This window comes from Callorhinchus milii, unplaced genomic scaffold, assembly GCF_018977255.1.
Source record: "Callorhinchus milii isolate IMCB2004 unplaced genomic scaffold, IMCB_Cmil_1.0 Scaffold2, whole genome shotgun sequence".
Classification (NCBI taxonomy): Eukaryota; Metazoa; Chordata; class Chondrichthyes; order Chimaeriformes; family Callorhinchidae; genus Callorhinchus; species Callorhinchus milii.
The window spans coordinates 30,529,460-30,551,376 of NW_024704743.1; the positions used below are offsets into that span (position 1 = coordinate 30,529,460).

A 21,917-nucleotide genomic window follows, 5' to 3' on the forward strand; every position below is an offset into this window, starting at 1 on the left:
ATTGTTTTATTTTGAGGCCCAACACTGCAATTTGCCTGTTCCATGCGAGATTAGAAATCATCTCCATCAAGAAAAATATTCCACAAGTATTGCAGCAGCTACTGCTTCCGTGTGTAACAGGAATAATATTTGCAATGTTTTGTAATCCATTTTTTGTTCTAATAAATAGAAAGAATGGGTGAAAGAAACATCACAAGTTACATAGACTGTACAGCAACAAAACAGGCCAATCAGCGCAATTACTCCATGCTGGTGTTTGTACTTCATGTGAGCCTCTTACCATTTTAATCCCCTCTCCTTATCCCTCTCCCACACTTCTATATTCCCTTCTCCCTCATGTGTTCATTGTACAGCCAGAATTTAAACAAATATACATAGCAATTAGGCTCCTCCGATGTTTTCCTTGAAATAATTGGAGCCATGTTGGCCTGACAGCTTGAAGCCTCTATTCCTCTCAACAATAGTGTTCTATCTTTACTGTGAGATTTGCTGAATTGTTCCTCTAATAGCTACAGAATTGAAGAGTTGCTGGGTTTTCTTTCTTCTCATGTCATTTTGGGCATAGGGTTGCAATTTTTTTTCTGTAGACGGTACATTTATTTCAGACTCCAATATTTGCAAGCGAGAGGACCTGGGGTTTATTGCCTTCAATAAATAAATAAATAAATAAATAAATAACATAGCAATAATTTGGTCACTCAATCCACGACTGTTCATGGGACACTGCTGTGCGCAATTGGATGCCGCGTTTTGCCCACAAAATATACATTCAATTCACTTTACAGTATATTCTGTGAAGCACTTTGAGACATCTCAAAGACATGATAAGGTGGTATATCTAATGCAAGGATTATTATCATTAATACTTCAATATACCCATTTCCAAAACCTGTGTGATGTTGCCCATTTCCTCAGGATGTTTGATGACTGCAGGGTGTCTGAAGTTGAAGCTAAGTCAGATTATTCACTACAGGAGTAATCTTGAAACAAAGCCATAATAGATGATGGCAACTTTATACTGCAGAGAGGTTTCTGTTAGAAAAGAGTTCACTGACCTGCTCTGGGGTTGATGCCTCTTCAGGAGTGAAGAAAAACACCCAAACATTTTGATTCCTACTGGTGTGTTATTAGATGCTATCGTACTGGAACTGGAATGGGGCTGAAATCCAATCCCCCAACACTTAGAACAACTAATGGTATCTCATCTTGAATATTTCTTGAACATCTACTCAGAGTGCAATTGCAAGTCAGTGCTGGTTTTGGATTATGTAGCCCACAATGTTCTGTGTAGCCACACAAATTTGGGTCCACCATCTTCTGATCCTTATAATTCTCTAAAAGCATAAATCTCATCGTAAAGACATCAGAAAAAGATTGCCATCTTTAGTGATAGATAGACAACATGATAAACCCCAAATGCAATGCTTTTAACATGCTGGTAATTCAGGTCAAAACTTCCCAAATCATCTTTTCCAGAGTTGGGAGCAGAAAACATCCACATTCGGGATTCTGGCCTCTGAATCACGTGATTGCAGCATGGCTTAGTGGCCACATGCTGACAGCATGGTTTAAGCATACAGCTTGCTCAGAAACACAATAGCCCCTCTACTATTGAGCTGTTGAGGGACGAGCTTCATCTTCAATAACAAGTTAAATTTGATTATAAAACTCTTTTTAAAAATTACCCCATTTTCCAGTTATTTTTCTCTCCCCTTGTCGGTTCCCACACTCCCTGCTCCATTCCCTGGCTGAGAGGGCAAGAAGGCAACCAGCTCACAGGACTCTGCCAACAGAGCTCTGTAGCTAGTTGCTAGGAGTTGCACAAGAGGACTTGAGTCAACTTGCTGTTCACTTTTCCCTCCATTTGTGTGTGGGGAAGCAACTTGCACCTTCTCAGCATCTTTCCTGACTTGCCCGTCCCAGCTTAATTTAATAAGCCAGCATTCAAAGACAAAAGCTATCCCTTTTTCTGCATTCTTTTATAATTCTTCATTTTAAACGACAAGGCAGTCCAACTCTTTCCCCGTCATGCGTCCATGGCTTGTGCATTTCTGGCTCGGCAGCACTATTCTCCCTAAGGATATTTTCTACAAGATCCTCAGTCACACGCAAACATCATCTCCCTAGATTTGGCAGCTCTGAATTATAAACGCACACCACACTCGCACAGATGGACAGGCAGGCCTTTGTGGCAGTGAGCCCCTTTCAAGCAAATGCATACAACCCATGAAGAGAGTGCTCCAGTCATTAGATGGAGCTTTAGTGCATTCTGTGCTTATCAGTCTCCAGACAAGGCACACAATAGCCTTAATACCATTACTGCTGGGACAACATTTGAGTAGAGCCCAGGAACCCCTACAACTAGGAAGTAAACTAAAGAATGAGTTTAAAAGCCTGGGTAAAGACTTCAGCAAACAGCGATAAGGGCCGTCTGAGAGAAGAATCAGGGCAGCTGCAGCTGAAACCTTGCTACCTTACTGGGGTTGCCCAGCAACAAGACATCCATCCCCATAGACCTCAATTCACAATTGAGGTCTGATTGCAGGCTTTAAAGGCCTGTGTCATCCCACTGGCTGTCTGGGTGTTTATTTGCTCTTTGGAAAAGAAAGCAGGCAGCGTTTGTAGTCATTTCTAAAATTAAAACATTTGTAGGTAAACTAAATGCCTCTTCAATAAAGTAATAAATAATAAAATTGTCAGTCCTGAAATCTGCTAACAGATGAATTGTGTGCACTGAGCTCTGGTAGTGAGCTTCAAAGGGATTTATCAATTTCAATCCATCTCAAATGTCTAAAAATTTGGTTATTCATAAATATTTTGCATTTGGCTCAACTTCAACTCAAAATGGTCTGTCCTTTAACAATGAGAACATGGATTTGTGCAAGGGGAAGATTTGGTAGTCTGTGTCTGAGCTGTGCATGCTTCATTGTGTTGTAGCAACTGCATGCCAAAATATGTCTGGCGACTCATTTTTGCTGAATGCTGGATAGAAAGTAGTTCAAAAATGGTAGTCTAGAAATGCACTGTGTAAACTCACACAGTGAAGGGGGGGAAAGGTGGCTGATTTTCCCCTTCCTAAGCAGAAGTGGGTTGAGTCGGGGAGAGCCAGGACACAGTGGGAAATGGGTTTCGCTCACTCCAAGGCCCCCTTGTTGAGATTGTCTGTGTGTCTCTCTCTGTATCTGTGTGTCTCTCTCCGTGTCTGTGAGTATATGTGTCTCTCTCTGTGTCTGTGGGAGTGTCTCTGTGAGTGTGTGTGTGTCTCTCTCTCTCTAACTGTGAGTGTGTGCGTCTCTGTCTCTCTGTGACTCTGAGTCTCTCTGTGTCTGTGAGTTGTGTGGCTCTCTGTATCTGTGAGTGTGTGTCTGCGAGTGTGTGTGTTTCTCCCTCTCTTTATGTGAGTGTATGTCTCTCTCTGTGTCTGTGTGCAGTAGTGGTCCAGAGAGGCAGGAGATGGTGACCTTCTGAAGTCTGCAGTTAGGACACTGGCGAGTTTGGGGAACAATGTTGGTGTTTGGCGGATCTCCAGGGCTTAAAATGTAGTGTGGGGTGAAAACAGATCATTCTATCCTTTGGGCCTGCGCTGGTGTTATTTCCCCCACCCCCTCCCCCAGGTTTTGTTAAAGGGGTTATTAATCATTATTTCTGTGTTATTTCTTCATGTTTAGTTTTTATCAACAAAGCAAAAAAATGAAAGTTGGCAGTAAAATGTACCTCTGAATAGAACCAATCAGCTCCCCACAATTTCTCCTGCAATTTGTCAATTTCCCATCCAATCTTCGGCAAATACTTCCACAATTTTCTATTGGCCCAGCTTATGACTCTGGTCTATTTGACACAGTACTGCACTGAGGCACCAAGGGCTCCACTTGGTGCCTTTACCTAGTAAGCCACAAGGCGAGCAAATATTCTTTCCTAGGTATCAACTTCCTTGTATAGCAATGGGAAAATAAAACTATTTGTGCTGAGCAATTTTTACTGACCTGGAAAGCATGGCAACTGAATAATGAAGTATGTTTAATAGTTTTTTTCAGCTGTGATGCTGGAAAACCACTTCCAACACTTCAGGGAGGCAAAGTGCCATTCAGACAAGGCATCTGCCAATGCATCCTGAAGCCTTGTGTGCTGCTTTCAGAGCTACCCACTGTGTGAAGTCTGCGCTCAGCTGGGACTCCCCAGAGGCAAGCGTAACCACATTCAAACTCACTCTTAAAAGCTGTTGTGCCTCAGAAACAGTTAGATAGCTTTAAAGAACAGAAATGTGCTCTCCCTATGAACTGGCATTGGTAGTGAATTTTATTTTTAATGTACTTTAAACATTCTATCTGTGATCGATCTCACACGGATGCCTATGTTTACAAATTATGGGCTGGAAAAGGTGATTTCAGGACATGCTCCAGGAACTATTGGAGGTTGAGGCCAGAATAGGGAAATCATTCAAGACACAGCTTGATGCCGTAATGGAGGACAGGAATGGTGGGTATTCTGAAAAAATCAAATCAAATAGTCCGCAGGGCCTTCTTCATCCAAACCTCTCTTGTGACCTAATGTGATTTGCTTTTAAAAAAATATTTTTCATTTTCGAGCTCTGATTATAAAAGCATCAAAACCACCACCCAAAACTGGTACGAGAGGCTCATTTTTGATACAAAAATCTAATAAAGTCTGCATTTAATAGCCACTAATTAAACATAAAAAATAAAATATTTAAGACTATAGCAACATATAACATACCATACCCTCCCCACCCCCCCGGCAACATGTACAACAATTTCATCGAAAAGCAGAGATGTCAAGACATGGGAATCCTGTAGTTTATTTGAATTTTATTTTTTTAAAAAGCAACATAATAAGACGTTAGCAGCAGCAGGCACGATCGGGAACATTACATGGTTACATGAATTCAATGTCATGCCCTTCTCCAGTTATAAACAAGGTGAAGTGTCTTGCAAGTTTACCTTGACATCCCCCATCGCTTCAACAGGAAAAGATAGTGCAGCTTCAATTACGGCTCTGTCAGGAAAAAGGCAGTGCAAGTGGAATCAAATGATACTGTGCATCTGGGTAACCGCTGTGAGCTTAATGCGATTTCACAGAGGCACAATATGTTTCTGAAATCTGAATTCAAAAGGCTTTGCACAAATCTTTCTGACAATTGGTAAACTAATTGCCAGGGTAGACTGATCAGGGATAAAAGCACGTCCCAGCTCAGAAATTACAATCCAATTTCAATCGTTTCAAATCGGCCTGGATTTGGGCTCCTACTTTCAGTTTGTGAATACTAGAATTCTCAGCTCTAAGAGAATTCAGATCATTAACTGACAAATAAAGCTAGTAATGAAGTTTTCACTGGTTCTGTTGACTTTACCAGTTTTAGTTTTAGTGATTTGGATTGAGGGCAACAGGCTGACGTCAATACAAACAAAACTGAACCAAGTACTTAATAATAATAATAATCCTTGAATTTATTATAGCGCCTTATCACGTTTCAAAGCGCTTCACAGGACATATTGTAAAGTGGATTCACTGTGTATTTTGTGGGTGAAGGGCGGCAGCCAATTGCATATAGCAGTGACAGAAATGACCATTCCTTGCACACAGAATTACTCTGAAAAGTGTTGACTACACAAAGTGATTTCATCGATTATTTCAACCGGAGAAAGTCCCTTCATGTAGGTTTCATTCATGGGCAGGGCGAAACCTTAGGCACATTTTCTTACTCAACAAGCCTCTGTTTACTCGATTGGCGGATTGCTTCCAAATAATTGATAATTATTGCAGTAATAATCCTTCCAAAAAATAAATAAATAATTTGGTTTCTTAATCCACGACTGTTTGTGGGACACTACAGTGCACAATTGGCTACCACGTTTTGCCCACAAAATATACAGTCAATTCACGTTTTAGTATATTCTGGGAAATGCTTTGAGACGTCTCAATGGCATGATAAGGCGCTATATCAAATAAAAGGATTATTATTATTATTTTTATTATTATTATCCTATATACATCCTTCTTCATTATTGAAATAAAGGTAACAGCGTAGAACACATCTGCTCTTGAAACCAATCTAAGTGGGAATGAAAGAGTGAAAGAAGGAAGGGAAAGGTTACATTGTGCCTTGTAAAAAAAAATTAATTGGGAGCAAATTAGCAGTAAAATAGAGGTAGTTATTTCTGGGCAGATGTTCCCATTTGATAGACTCCAAGGAGTGAAACCATTTAGCATATGGATTGCATAGCACTGGGTACAGTGAATTCTACACATTGGTGAGGGTCTCCTGTTTAGGTATGTGATGCTCACTGAATTTACTCGCTTCAAAATTAATAATGCTCAAACAGGACACACTTGCTTATGTGCTCAATTTAGCTTGGGACAAACCCAAACCAGGTTTGAGAAGGGAAGGAGAGACTGTATTGGGCCCTGCCCACTACAAATTTGTCCTATCTTCTTGAGAGGGTGGGAGAGGCATGCTTGCAGTTAGGGAGGTTCTGGTGGCAGAAGTATTGGCCATTGTTGTGGTATTTGGATAAAAAAGTGAAACAGAAACAAGCATACAAAACTCAACTTATAAAGATCTGATTGACTTATGCTAATAAAACAAGGGTTCCTGAATGGAGGAATGTGATCTAGATCCAATATTACAGATGACTTTGTCAACCTGGTTCCGGTGGTAGTACTCTTGCCTCTGTGTCAGGTTCAAGCCCCATGTTAGGACATTAAGCTCCAATAAATTGTCAGAGTGGCCACCTATCAGATGAAACATTAAGCTAAGATCTCATATGCCTGTTCAGGTGGCCATTAAAGAATCCAGTGAGACTATATGAGAAGAGAGTTTGTCCCAGTCTCCTGGCCAACTTCACGGCTGTTTGCCTACAAAACAGTCACTACACTTGACAATAATTAGTGTGAAGCACTTTGAGACACTTCAACATTACAAGACAAGATAGAAAACATCAGTTTCTTTCAATCCTGTGGACTTTCCATGTGTTGACTACAGTTCTATAAGTGGACCTCAACTGAATATGTTTGGGAACCCCTGTACAGGAAAGGGTGGAGGGTTACCAGAATTCCACTATTTAAGAAACAAATGAATCCTTGCCTTTAAACAAATGTATTCGAGCCTCACATGAGGACTTTGAACTCACAGTCCAGGCTAACACTCCAAGGACATGCTGGCGAAGGTTAAACTGAGTTTAAACGAGGTCCCATCTGCCTGTTCAGGTGGATGTTATAGATCCCATGGTAATATTTGAAAAGAGAAGGGAGTTTCTCCCAGTGACCTGGTCAACAATCACCCACATAAAATTGGTCACTCATTTCATGGCTGTGTGTGGGGAGTTACTGTGCACAAATCGGCTGCTGTGTTCAGCCACAAATACACAGTCATTGCATTCCACAATAAGATCCTGTGAAGCACTTTGGATTGTCTTGATGATAAACTGCCAAATACAAAGATTGTAATATTATATATATAGATTGTCAGAAATTCTTTATAGATATGTAGATTTATGGACTGATTTTCCATTTGATATTTTCCCTTCTCAATCACTTCCACCCCCACAGTAACAGAGATCTGCCTGCACTGAATACTTCATTTAAACCACTGCGGAGTTCAGCAGATGTCCTGCAATCGCTTACACATGGAAGGTACCTCCTGCCATTTGAAATACACCAGACGTGTTTCAAAAAGAAATGAAATGATAAAATGGAAATGAAGATCAAAGTTGAAGTCATTATTCAGCAAACTGCTGAAACCGTGGAAAGAAAGTGTTGAATTTGAGAAAAGAAAAGGTGAACCACTTCAAGCTGCCAAGCCCGGTTATGAAGCACAAGTGCAACTTCCCGAAGCAGTGTCAACAACACTATATAAAAAAAAACACGTAAAAGGAAACTGTTCTGCTTATGTGAAAATAAAGAGATGGGAAGAATACTGAATAGGAATGTGGTGACAATAGCTTAGCTATGAAACAAGCTTGTCCATACAATTAGAATTATGCTTACATTGTGCCTATAGTTTCAATATCATCTAATATTTGAGTGTCAGGCTAACTCTCTTGGTAGCACTCTCACCTCTTGATTTGCAAAGCAGTGGGTTCAAGCCTTTGAGTTCACAGTCTAGGCTGACACTCAAGTTAGTGCTGGGATGCATTGCATTGTTGGATGCAACAATGTTGGAGGTACTATCCGTTCTATTGCCAGGCTTTCAGCTGAAGAATAATGACTTAGGTAAGGTACAAGAGGCCCATCAGCACTGCAAACCATAACAATACCAACCCGGCTGCTCTCTTTGCTTAATGAGTACTGGCCTGCTTAGTGTTCCCTACCCCATCCGCCCCACCACTGGCGAGCTGGCTTTCAGGCATTCAGTCCCTACTCTCTGGAACTTCATCCCGGAGTCCCTCTGACTTGTTCGCTCCTTCCCATCATTCAAGACCTGTCTCAAAACCTGCCTCTTTGACCGTGCTTTCTGTCACCTTTTTCCTCCCTACCCCTTCAACTTCCACCCCCAGCTCAGGTGCCCAGACAGCAGCGTCAAGTGCTTTCAAACATCCACTCAAAGTGAAGAGCGATACATAATTGTCGATTGTATTGGAAACTGTTCCCCAACAATCTATTGGAATTCATTATTCAATTACTTAAAATTTCACAAGGCAGAAATCGCAATTTGCGCAACAAGTGCAGTTGCACGCAGGATAAAAAAAAGTTACCAATATTGAGTTATATTGATCTCCTTTAATCTCTCATATTGCAGCCATCTAATTAAGAAAAATTATGTACGTTTCATTGGGGTGAAAAAACAGTACGCGTTCCCTGCCTGGCTACAAAAATCCACCTTCCCAAAACACAGTCACTCCACTTTACAGTATATCCCATAAAGCATTCTGAGATGTCCTTCTGTTGTGAGAAGCATTTTACCAAATGTAAGGATTATTATTATTATAAAAATGTGAGGATAACTCAAAGTGTTTTAGTCTACAGGTGAAGACAATCACGTTAACTTTTACTGTCTTTGTCATTTCTGATCCTTTACATTTTTCTTTCTTCAGGGTTCAGTGAGCAGCAGCTGTAAGGTTTGACAAACAACAATGTCAGGCTGCATTGTGCAGGTATTTGTCTTGTGCAGAAGAGCTGAACCCAAACAATTAATGGGCTGTGCGGGCACATAAATTTACTAAAAACTGAAAGAGCAGAGCCCATCACTCATTGCTAATCCTCTTTAATCTTCACATCTTTCAAAAAAATGATCTATAAAAATATTAGTTTTGGACCAAATCTTTTTTTGACGAAAAAGTGGAATCGGTCCATTTTATTGTGAAAGAATGCAAAGTAAAAAAAAAGCTTCAATTCTGTTACATTAAAAAACTTTTCTTCCTAAAGTCTATTTCTGGGTTACTGCTAATGTCCACAGGATTAGGGAGCAGTTTGAATGCTTGGATTCCTGATCTGATCCAAGTCAAGCCCATTAAATTCAGAAACAATGCCAACACTCTCAAATCGTTACTTCCTCAACAGCAAAATGTTTCCTGCCAACAAATGTCTGTGGAATTCCACCATTTGAAAAAAAATCAAAAGTTATCCAAGTCTTAGCCCAGCAAGCCAAAAAGTTGGAATAATCTTGGATTTCTGGCCTAGATTTTCATTCGCCTTCGAAACCAGGGTTGGAGGCCACAGGTTTGCTTTGTTTGGCATCTCATTTTATGCACTGAAATACAGCTGATGAAATAAATAATAATAATCCTTGCATTTGATATATCGATTTATAATGTTTTCGAGGCATCTCAAATCGCTTCACAGAGTATACTGTAAAGTGAATTGAATGTATATTTTGTGAGCAAAACGCAGCAGCCAATTGCGCACATCAGTGTAATATTATAATAAATAATATTTATTATTATTTTTTGAAGGAATTATTACCCCCGGAAAGTAATCCACCAATTGACTAACAAATGGGTTTCTGCATACTGCTGGGTAAGCAGAGGCGTGTGGAGTAAGGAAACTTGCCTTTCACCCTGCCGGGAATCGCACCCAGGTCTCCCACTCGTGAGGCGAGTGCTCTAACCGCTGAGCTACAGGACTCCACAATACCTCAAATGCCTCTAAATTTGTGCTTTGCTGAAATTTGCAATGCACAGAAACAGTGGAAAAAGAGGGACAAACACCTGATAAGTCTCAATCAGGGGAAAAAAAANCACCTTAAGGTGGGTATTCTATGTCCTTCAGAGAGGTTAGGTTATGTAGAGGTTAACCATAGTCTCTGTTTCAGCTGTTCTAAAACTATTCGGATCCTGCAAATGTTTACATTTTCACGGCAATCCTTTCTGGATTTTGTGAATGTGGAATTTGTTATTCACCAGCTTAAAATTTCTCAAGTTAGAAATTGCTATCAACACAATTTCCAGTTTACAAATATTAATAATGATCCTTTTATTTGATATAGTGCTTTACACAACAAAAGGATGTCTCCACGTGCTTCATGGGATTTACTGTAAAATGGATCGCCTGTGTATTTTATAAGTGAATGTCACAGTCAATTGGCACACAAACAGCCTTGAAGTAATAAACTAATTTTATTGGAGGATTGTTGTCCAGGACACCAAGAAAACTCCCTTCTTGTTCTGACTAGCGCCAAGGGATCTTTTCCATCCACCTGAACAAGCAAATGGGACCTTGGTTTAATGTGTCATCTGCAGGGTGGCACCTCCAACAATGCAGCACACCCCCGGTACTGTAATGGAGGGTCAGCCTAGACTACGAGTTCATAATCCCAATATGGCATTTGAAACTCACAGCCTTTTTGCCTCTTTAGAGTGCTAACAACTCAGCTAGGCTGACATCTTGCAAGTTAGACCCAAACAGCCTGAATGCACAATAATAATAATAATCCTTGCATTTGATACAGCGCTTTTTCACGTCTTCTAGATGTCTCAAAGCGCTTCACAAAATATACTGTAAAGTGAATTGACTGTATATTTGTGGGTGAAACGCAGCAGTCAATTGCGCACAGCAGTGTCCCACAATCGTGGATTGAAGTGACCAATTTAATAGATAAAATAAATAAAACAAGAGTAGTTTCTAAGATTAAACAATATTGATCTCATTTAATCTCTCATGTTGCAGCAATATAAATGATAACCTCCATTGTACAGAATATAATTCATCAATTCTAATCCAGTGCATTAAGCAATGAATTAGCGGCCACTACTTTATGCATAGACATTTGCAAGGTGGGTCTGGAATTCCAGATAATGTCCATCATCAGGTAAATCATTAAACACTAAAGTAACTATTATTGAACATGTAGGGCCGCAGGTAAGATCAGCTACCCTGTTGTCCCCAAACCTCACATTTTTAGTAACTCTAGTTATGCTTTTATTGGGAATAAATTGTACCATATTGTTTTAAACAGGTTATACTCAACACTACTAAGTGAGAGAACAAACCTGGTTTTGATGTCCCCAGTGGCCTTGCAAACATCCAGCATTTGGGCTCGCCTAACAAAAGACCGCTTGGATGACCAGAGGTCTCGTGGCACTCCTAGAGTTGAGTGGCGCCTCCAACAATGCAGCACACCCCCAGTACTGTATTGGAGGGTCAGCCTAGACTACGAGTTCAAAGTCTCAATGTGGTTGGAGTGTAGTCCTAAATCATTGGATTTAAGAAACAAATAACTTTAAAGATAGCAAAACATACAGCACTCACTTCTTAAACTGACATTGTTGAATTAATCTTGTATTTGTTCTCTTGTCAAATTGGCTAAACAAAGGCCTGGCTTCTTTTATGTTCAGATACAGCAACTCACTCTATTGAAGTACATCCGTAAATTTCCTGTTCCCTGTAAATGTGCCAGAACATTAGGAATGAATGTTATCAATGGAGCAATTTGTAAAATCCATGTGAATGAGAACATCTTCCCCTATCAAGTTAATTATAAACCATGCTCATCAGGATAATCCTGTGAGATAAACAGATAATCACTGAAAGATTATGGTCTTACCGTCACAAGGAAAGCATCACAAAGACAGTTCTGGGGCATGATCATGTCGGATTGTATCATAATCACTTTATCGCTCAACTACACTTTACACTCGTACACTTCATTCTACATTAGTAACTATAATGATAAATAATAATCCGTCTATTTAGAATAGTGCCTTATCATCCTCTCCCGAGATGTCTCAAAGTGCTTCACAGGATATACTGTAAAGTAATGTGATTGTGTGTGTTTTGTGGGTGAACTTGTCAGCCAATTTGCACACAGAAATGTCCCACAAACAGCCATGTGAGTGACCAAATATTTGATCCAAGTCTATCTAATTCAAATTCTGATCTACAGAATTCTGTCATACAAAGGACTAAACCTCGCATGCACTAGTGTGCTGTTTTCTATTTCCCATACTAGCCGTCATATGTTCACTGTGAGTCACCATCGACAATTTAGTTGCAAAAGGGTCTAAAGTGCAGTTGTAGCAGAATTTGTAAATACTGAATCGTGCGGATAAGGGAAGTCTGTCACATCGATGTGTGGAAACTTGGCTCTGACATGTATGGGCATGTATGAAGGAAATGGGGTGACTAGCAATCTATCTCCTCAGTTGAGTTTTATTGGAGGCCATGTTCCAATATTTATAGCAGTGAATGGAGTGACTGTCCAAAAAATATGATTCCCTTCTTCTAATGTAATCAACATGGACTTGTTTAACAATATTCACAATGTTAACTTGCTGTTATGGAAATATACATTTTCAGTTTTGTGCTCTTCAAAATGAGGAAAGGCAGATTTGGGGAATTAAAATCATTCTGCACATTTTTCAACCAGCATCAAGCGCTTAACAGATCTGATATCACACAGGACAGATAAAGAGTAAAGCTCCTCTTATGCTTTGTTTGTATTTACAAACAAGAGTTACTTTGTGACTAAGCAACACCATGGTAATGTTTTTAATCCCTTCTTATGGTACAAATGGGGCTCGTGCCTCTGCATGCTCAATGCCATACTCTGAATGTTATAATATTTACACTGTCCAACAGTACACTTCAATCACAAGCTCAGAAGAGTACCCAGATGGCTCAGATCAGTTGACGTCAATATTTCCAATACCTGACGGTTTGTACTTTCTCTGAATATGATTGCCAATTTGGACTGCACTTCAGGTCAGTTTGAGCTGTAAACGTGAGACAAATCAGGACAGGATTCAAACTGACAACTAATTTAATAATAATAATAATAATAATCCTTGCATTTTATATAGCGCTTTTCACGTCGGGAGGACGTCCCAAAGCGCTTCACAGAATATACTGTAAAGTGAATTGACTGTATATTTGAGGGCGCACGCGGCAGCCAATTGCGCACAGCAATGTCCCACAAACAGTCGTAGATTGGAAATGACCAATTTATTATTGTTTTTGGTTTTGGAGGGATTATTATTAGGCTCTGTGTGGAGTAAGGAAACTTGCCCAAGGTTTCGCCCTGTCTGGACTTGAACTCAGGTCTCTCGCTTGCAAAGCGAGTGCTCTAACCACTGAGCTACAGGACTCCAAATTTCACTTAGGACCTGCAGACCCAACAGAGAGAGAAGACTTTCATCCTATCAGTCAATGTAAAGTTGCTGCCTACTAAGTTAACCAAATTCTAGGTTGTATTGCGAGGGTGTTTGACTATAAGTCAAATGATGTTACTCTAACCTAATGTAAATCACTCATAGCCCATATTTGGAAATATTGTGTGAATTTTGAAGAAGCCTACCTTCAAGAGGATATTGAAAGAGGGTTAAAAAAGCAACAATAAATGTTTCAGGACTTCAAGCTAGGAGAGTTTCGCAGAGCTGATCTCGTCAGAAACAAGTAGATTGAGGAAGAAGCAGATAGCTGAAAGCCGGAGTTATTTTCCTCACCTTATCTGCCTTAGGCATCAGCATGGCTCAGTAAGTAACACTTTCACTTGGGTTAGCACTCTGGGATGTCCTCCCGACGTGAAAGCTACCAAAGAAATGTAATTTGTTGTTGTTGAGTCAAAAGGTAGTGTTGGGATTTTGAATGCACACAGTCTACACTGACATTCCAATGCAATGCTTGGGTTGCACTCCATTGTCATGTGTGCCATCCTGCAGATGAAACATCAAACTTCATCACTGTTCAGCCCGTGTGAAGGACACTATATAAATGTAAGTTGTTGTTGTGAAAATAAGGTCCTGTTTGTCCATTCAAGTGGATGTTAAAGATCACGGAATTTTATTTGAAAAAGATAAGGGAATATCTTCTGGTGTCCTGGTCAACAATCCCTGAAATAAAATTGGACAAATTCATGGTTGTTTGTAGGACATTGCTGTGTGCAAATTGGCTGCCGCGCCTGCCTGCAAATGCACAATCATTACGCTTTACAGTCAACCCTGGAAAGCTTGATCACCTTTGGGATTAGAGAAAATCTATGCAGAATTTTGCCTAAGATGAATTCCATAATGGGGTAGGTTTTGTGTGAACTGTGGAAGAAGCTTTATTGCTCCGTGCTCTATTCCATTATCAGTGAGGCATGTATTCAAACCCAGCATCCAGAGTTGAAAGGAATGTACCATTTTTCTACATATCTTACAATCTGCACTTACTGAGTCTCGAGTCCTTTCCATTACACGCAGACCGATTACATTTCTTTACATTGATAAAATGGGAATTTTTCAACTGAATGACCAAACATGCAAACGGCCGAGGTTGTAAACAAAATATATAGGTAGGAGAGGATTAAAGGCAATCCTGTAGTTCCGATGTTGGACATAAACCATTTACGACATGGTCGGAACTGGCTGATTGTCTAACTTCCTTGCGACTCACTCCAAAGCATCTGTTATTGTACTATAACCTATGCCAGATGGTAGATTTTCTGACATCTTACCATAAAGAAGAAGGAGGAAAAAAATGGTTAATACTGCGGGACCTGTAATGTGATTCACTAGACCTCCGGGTTCTTTATCATTAAAACTGCAATACCCTGTGTTCTGAGCCACGTGGCACTGCTTTCGAAATCGACCAACACTGGAAAGGATCCACATCAAAGAAACAGATCCTTGGTCAATGAATTCAAGACAGTAATTTGATCTCACAGTTCAGATGTTAAGCATAAACCACTCAGACCACATCTGAATTCCTCAGATAGATTAACACTCATAATTTACCAACAGGTAACTGTTATCCGTTTTGTGTAACAGAGGAAGAATGCCCATCATAAATTGGGCTAACATTTGGATCCTGAAGAAAAGTTTCAAATCTGATTTAATTCTAATCCAGATGTGCCTATTCCTTTCAAACAAAACCGTATGACTGCAAAGTATATCTGCTGAGTAAGTTGACTATTATGGCCGATACTCGCTGCCTTGCTTTCAGCCATTAAGCCCTGAATCTCTGGAACTCCCCACCACAGATTACACCTGAAGACTTTCCTCTTTGACCATGCCTTCAGTCACCTTCCCTCTCTTTCCAGCTCGGCATCAAACCACATTGCTGTTAAGTGCTCTGAGGCAGTTCTTCGGTGATTCAGTGGGCCATCCTTAAGGTAATGAACACTTGCAAAGAGCTAGATGATCCAGCTCTTTGGTAACATTAAAAATGAACCAGCATTTGAATGGTGTTTTATTGAAGTTCTGTGTCTGAGCATCAGCTGCATGCACAAGACTCTGCTTTACATGAATGGGTCCGCAAGAGAGAAATGCAAAGCTGGCAGCATAACTCCCAGATTTCTACTCACATTGTTGTACTCCAGGTATTGTATTGATCACTAAGTAAATAATTGTGATGAGTCTTACTTGTTCTGAGGATCGGGGGAAGTTTTTGAAGCTTTCAGTTTAATTCTACAATACAATGATAGTACTTTTAGCCTTTGTAGTTAAGATTCAATGATAAGGAAGCAACATCTAAATTGAACATTCACATGTGTTTGATTTAAGTTTTTTTTCAGAGCTTCGTATTTAACCTGTACTTCTTAGAATATGTTGATGGGTATATTCAGTCATGGGTACTAAAATGCAAAGCATCTATTTTTGTCCATAATAAATACGTAAGTAAATACCTAGACCACTTGTTTTTCAGGAATAATAATAATCCTTGCATTTGATATAGTGCCTATTCATGTCATCGAGACATCTCAAAGCGCTTCACAGCATTATTGTAAAATGGATTGACTGTGTATTTATGGGCAAACATGGTAGCCAGTCACACACAGCAGTGTCCCACAAACAGCCATGGAGTGAGTGACCAAGGGATTTATTGGCCAGGACACTGGAAGCAGCTCCCTTCTCTTTTTGAATAGTGCCATGGGATCTTTAATGTCCACCTGAACAGACAGACAGGACCTCGGTTTAACATTTCATCTGAAGGATGGCACCTCCAACAATGCAACATACCCGAAGCACTGCAGTGGAATATCAGCTTAGACTATTTGAGCTTTGAGATATCCCGATGTGGAATATGAATTCACAACCTTCTGACTCAGAGGTAGCATACTAAGGAAAGTTGACACATGGGATACAATATATTAAAATAGTATGTCATGTTCTTAAATGTTAATCCAGCTCTTCTTGAGAATGTTCTATTTTTATATCTCCCCATTGATATACTTTGTATAAAAAAGATTTGTTATCATCTTTAACTCATCCAGAGATAAAATGTCAAGGCTCAGGAATGGTGATCTTACACTCCCCATCACCTATGTCAGCATCAGCTACTACCAGGTGAGGAATAGATTGATAACACACCTTCTATCTGCTCAATGATCATCCTGAAATTCCAACTGCTTACAGCCTGTAAAGACCATTTTATCTTAACATTTAAAATTGTGCAGAATTGTAGGAAATTCTCTTAAAAACGAGTCTTAATTTTGAAACCAATTCTTTTCAGGAACTACAGGAAACCGGCCTCTTTCACAGTTATTTAACTATAAATGTAAATACCACCGGAAAGGAGGCTCAGATGGTCTCATTTAGGATCTTCTAACTGAAATCATTACTCATAATACTGGTTGATTTAAGGCTGGGGACATGCTTCAGTGGGGCAGGTTAGAAGACAATTTGTTTTGTTGGTTTGATCTGTTACCAATCTCCTTTTTCATCCATCACCCACATGAACCTATCCATGTAAATCCATCCTTTCCATCTACCTACCATTTGAAATCAACGTCACTTCCTCCATGTACCAATATGCTATGCTACTGACCTACAGAATATGGGTTTGTTTCCAAACTAAATCACACTACGAGTTCCTGATCTCCAGTAAACAACGCCAAGCATATATCAGGAATGTCAATGCATTCCTTGGTCATTTTCACTTGCCTGCCAGTAGATGAATGACAGATGCGGATATGTGGGATCAGTCCTCCCTGCCTGCCTGAGAATGTAGTGTAGGAAAGAATGTCACAAATAGAAAAGAAATTTCAATTAAAAACACTTGAAATCAATTATACTTCTGGCAGAATGGCCACAGCCCCATTGGCATCTTCTCCCAGGCAGACTCCAAAAAATGGCTGATGATGCCATTTATGTGCGTGACTTTGGTTGCAAATTGGGCTTCGGAGCCCTGTGCTCTATGGAGCCATGACTGATTTTTGCTCTAAAGATCATGAGGATTACTCGGCTGCATCATAGTAAATGCTACTCTGTACATTTCTTGTGTCTAGCGCTTGCTCAGGACAGAGGGTAAAAGTCTGGGTCACATCACTTTGATTCTGGAGCAATGACTGAATTTTCTTCAGCACATACGAGTTTCACGGCTGATTTGCAGAAGCAGCCTGCTCAGAGAAATATGTCCCATCGCTCACTCCACATACAAGTTAGAAGCAATGCTGTTGCCTAATCAAAATAATGCTATCTCCTCCACTGCTCCTTCAATACTAGCCAACGGACCAATCAATTTAAAACATCACCCCGCTTGTCTGACCTCCGGATGAACCAAGAAATAATCACTTAGAAACACGAATAATCAGTGTCCATAAACAAGTGATTATTCACAGCAGGGGGCTACTGCTGGGATTTTAGAATTCATAGGCCCAGGGAAAAGATATAGGATTTCGATTTATCTTAACAGCTGCAGAACCTCCCTTTGAATGTTGCACTTGACAATTTCTGGTCAATTTTCATGCTGTAACTCTTACACTGCTGGCAGACCTCTGCAAACTGCAGCTTCTGTGGACTGACTTATCCTGTACATTTTCAAATCCACGAGTTGCAATGCTGAAATAAAATATTGTAATAATACTACAGCAATAAAACTGCTTGAGATCCAGATTAACTCTAACCCTAACTAACATAAACAAAAGCACACATATCTCCATCCCTATACCCTGTGCTAGGAATCAGTGGGTAGCATTCCTGTCTCTCAGACAAAAGGTTGTGGGTTCAAGCCCCCTGTTGGGACTTTAAGCTCATCGTCTGAGCTAGCACTTCAATGTAATTGGGAGAGTGTTGCATTGTACTGTAGGAGGTGCTGTCCTTTGGATTAGATGAGTCCCATCTGCTTCCAAGCTTACAGATGCAGCCCTTACGGGTATGGGGCTGTTCAGCTAGATGTTAAAGATCCCACAGCAATACTTGGACAGAGAAGGGAGTTGTTCCAGACAAACTGATTGACCATTCTCTTTATGCTGTGTGCAAGTTGGCTGCCACATTAACCTGTAAAGCGTTTTGAGGCATTTCGATGTGATGTGTCACATATTATTTTTTAATTTTTATTGATTTTGTTTTATTGATAAAATCTGCTTTTTGCCATTCTTTCTTCACCCATTTTTGGAGGAGCAACTTTTAAAAAGACATGTTTTCATTAGGTCTAAACTTGTCTCCACATCCACATTGCAGCCAATGAAAAGATAAAAGATTGGTGATGGACAGAAACACACAATAGATGTGACCAGGCATTATCCATACATATATATATATTTTTATATATACAATATATACAACACATGCTCACATTATTCTTATGTAACCTACAATACAGTTGAGGGGATGTATTGTAAAGTGCTTTTGAGACATTTAAACATAATAAAAGAGAAATACAAGTTCTATTCTAACCATGTGAGTATTAGTTTGCTATCAGTCATGTGATGCCATATACTTTAAAATCTAGTACCATATTCACAATTTGGACATAAGTCAGCCCACAAGCAATAAGAACACAGGAACAGCCCGACCAAATCCGCTCTGTCAGTTTATTAGACCATGTGAGATTTTTTAATCCTTTTTCTCACCTTTCACCTTTAATGCTCAAGTATCGTTTTGTTTTTTCACAAGATGGTCTGGATGAAGCAAGCCCTTCGACCCATCCGGAACACCCACCCTACCACCCCTCATCACAGCACCAAGCTGCTTTTTAAATGAGCCAATGTCCTGGCCTCCACCACCGTTCGTGGCAAACTGTACCATTTGTTGATTACTCTCTGTGTAAAGAAAAACTTGCCGGTATCCATCCTTTACAACTCTAATCCTATGTCCTCTTGGTCTACTGTTTTGATATGCTCTAAAGTATTGATGTGGGTTGGTTTATTTTTCAATCCTATTTAAAATGTTATATACTTCTATGAGAACTCCTCTGAGTTGTCTTCTCTCAAGACTGAAGAGTCCTAGCTTGTCTTGTCGTTGCTCATGGCTTATTCCTCTAACACTAGGGATCATGCTTGTTGTTCAACCTCCTCACCATCTCTAGGACCTGAGCAGTTCCCTTATGTCGTGATGATCAGAACTGTATGCGGTGTTCAAGGTCTGATCTGACCAGAGCATTATACAGCCAGAGTATGACATTTGGGGCTCTAAACTCAGCTGATTTAGCAATATAGCCCAGCATCCTGTTTGTTACTGCCTAATAATGTTTTTCAAACACCTTAATTGATTCTGCCTCTACAGTCTTCTAGTCAGTGCATTTCACATTTGACCTCTGGTTGAATATTGCTCGCATTAGTATATTGGTTCGTGTAGTTGGTCATAAAAATTTGCACAAATATACGGCTAATGCACCTCCAGACCAAAACGTAAATCACTATAGGCTTTCTAACCTACTGTGGGTACTTACTCAATAATTTGGGACTTACTAGTTAGTCAAACTGCACACTATCAACTGAACCACAGGTTTGTCTAAGGTTAATGATCCCCCCCACCCCCATTTTGCGCTATCTGATCTCAGTTGGAGCCACAGTAATAACATTACAGCTAGTGTCCATGCCCCTGGGATAGGCAACAACAACAACTTGCATTTATATAGTGCCCTTTACACAGGGCGGCGTCTCGAAGTGCTTAAAGGCAGGCAGAAATAAAATCAGTCAGGGTTCCTGCTTCCTTTCTCTACTGCTGGAAATTGTGTGACATACGGATGAGAACATGACTGTGATGCCCAATAGTCTCCTGAACCTCATCATATGGATTCCAACATGAGCAGCCACTCGTGTGAGATACCACAAAGCTGTGCATCTTGTACCCCAGCTCGAGTTAGCACTAGCCAGAGAAGAAGGCACAGTAAGATCTTGGGGAAACAAAGGAGTTTCTGCTGAGGAGACAGAGGCCCCTTTAGTTGCAGTCGTTGTATTATCCCCGCTGTATTTTAAAATAATTTCCGCTCCAAGCCCCCATCACACAAGTTTAAAAAGCATTTTGATCATTCATTTTTGCAGAACGCCCCCATAGGCCTAGAGGCAGACATCCTAAATGGCAATGAGCGATAACAGTTTAAAATATATGGTAACGTGTGTGCAAAGAGTGCTTCTTGCAAGGATAAGAGTGTAATCCTGAGCCTGGCAGATACCAGGGAATGGCAGAGTGCCAACCAATCTGTCCTTTTCACACACGCCAGTGAGAGAGATTACACTCTTATCCCTGTGAAGAGTACTGTTTTCACATGTGTTAACATGTTATAAATCACCCCATTTAGCTTGACACTTTTCAGTCGATGTGCCTGTAAAATTTATGCGATTGCCAAAGTCTTTTTTTTAAACGTGCTGTTTGTTGTCCAGAACAGTGAGACAAAGCAGCACAAGTGCACGACTGACATACCAGCTCTGAAGAACTTCACAACTTGTCTTTGTTTGCTCTTTTCCTCTTCTAAATATTGCTTTGGCTCAACTCCTAGCACTCTCAGTCAATCCACTTTACAGTATATCTTGTGATGTCTCGCTATATCAAATGCAAGAATTATCATTACAGATGTGGAACTCTCAGTCTGGTTTTCTTACCCTTCAGCATATCGATCGATGGGATTCTGCATGTGTCAGACATTCGTTTGACCAAAATAAAGCTTTAAAACACTGGCCATGTTTATGTGCAATGGACACTGCATGTGTAGATGAAAGCATTTACACTTTATATTTTTAATGGGCCAGTGTTGTTTTCCAAGGCCACTCTTCTATCCAAATATCGTTTCAACTGAAAACCTGAAGGAATGGATGAGTACCAGCAGCACTGTTTGTGGTTGGAACAGCAGGAAATGGCAAAACCAAGTAAAACTGCAAATGTCCTTCAGAACGACCCTATCAGATCTGATGGGTTAGATTTCTTCACACTGTTGGGTCTTTAATCTGACTTTATCTCTTCCAATGGGGACTCAATCTGACCCCATTCATCATTGGTTATCTCTGGCAGGTGAATAGGTTACACACAAGACTGATAAGAAGGTTATTTGCGTTGAAGCTTAAATCTATTTAGGCCTGTGACTAATGCTGGATCTTTACTGATATATATTCATTTCAAATGAATATCAATCCTGAATGAGCAAACACAGGACAACAGCTGATTACCAAGATGTGTCTGTGACTTCTGAAGACAAATGTAAAATTTCTACATGAGGCTTTTACCTGGGATCGAGGTGCTGAATTGAATTTGTAACCTAAAGTGAGTTAGCTATTCGCTTTGGGTGCAGCAGTGTGTGGAGACACTTCAACTTGCCTGATCAATTGT

General features: G+C 40.1%; 1 long non-coding RNA gene across 1 annotated transcript in view; it reads right to left on the reverse strand.

Annotated features, from left to right (window-relative positions):
- The window catches only part of LOC103184911, a 56,473-nt gene that overhangs the window by 16,729 nt on the left and 17,827 nt on the right, over positions 1-21,917 (reverse strand). The gene's annotated exons all lie outside the window — the stretch shown is intronic.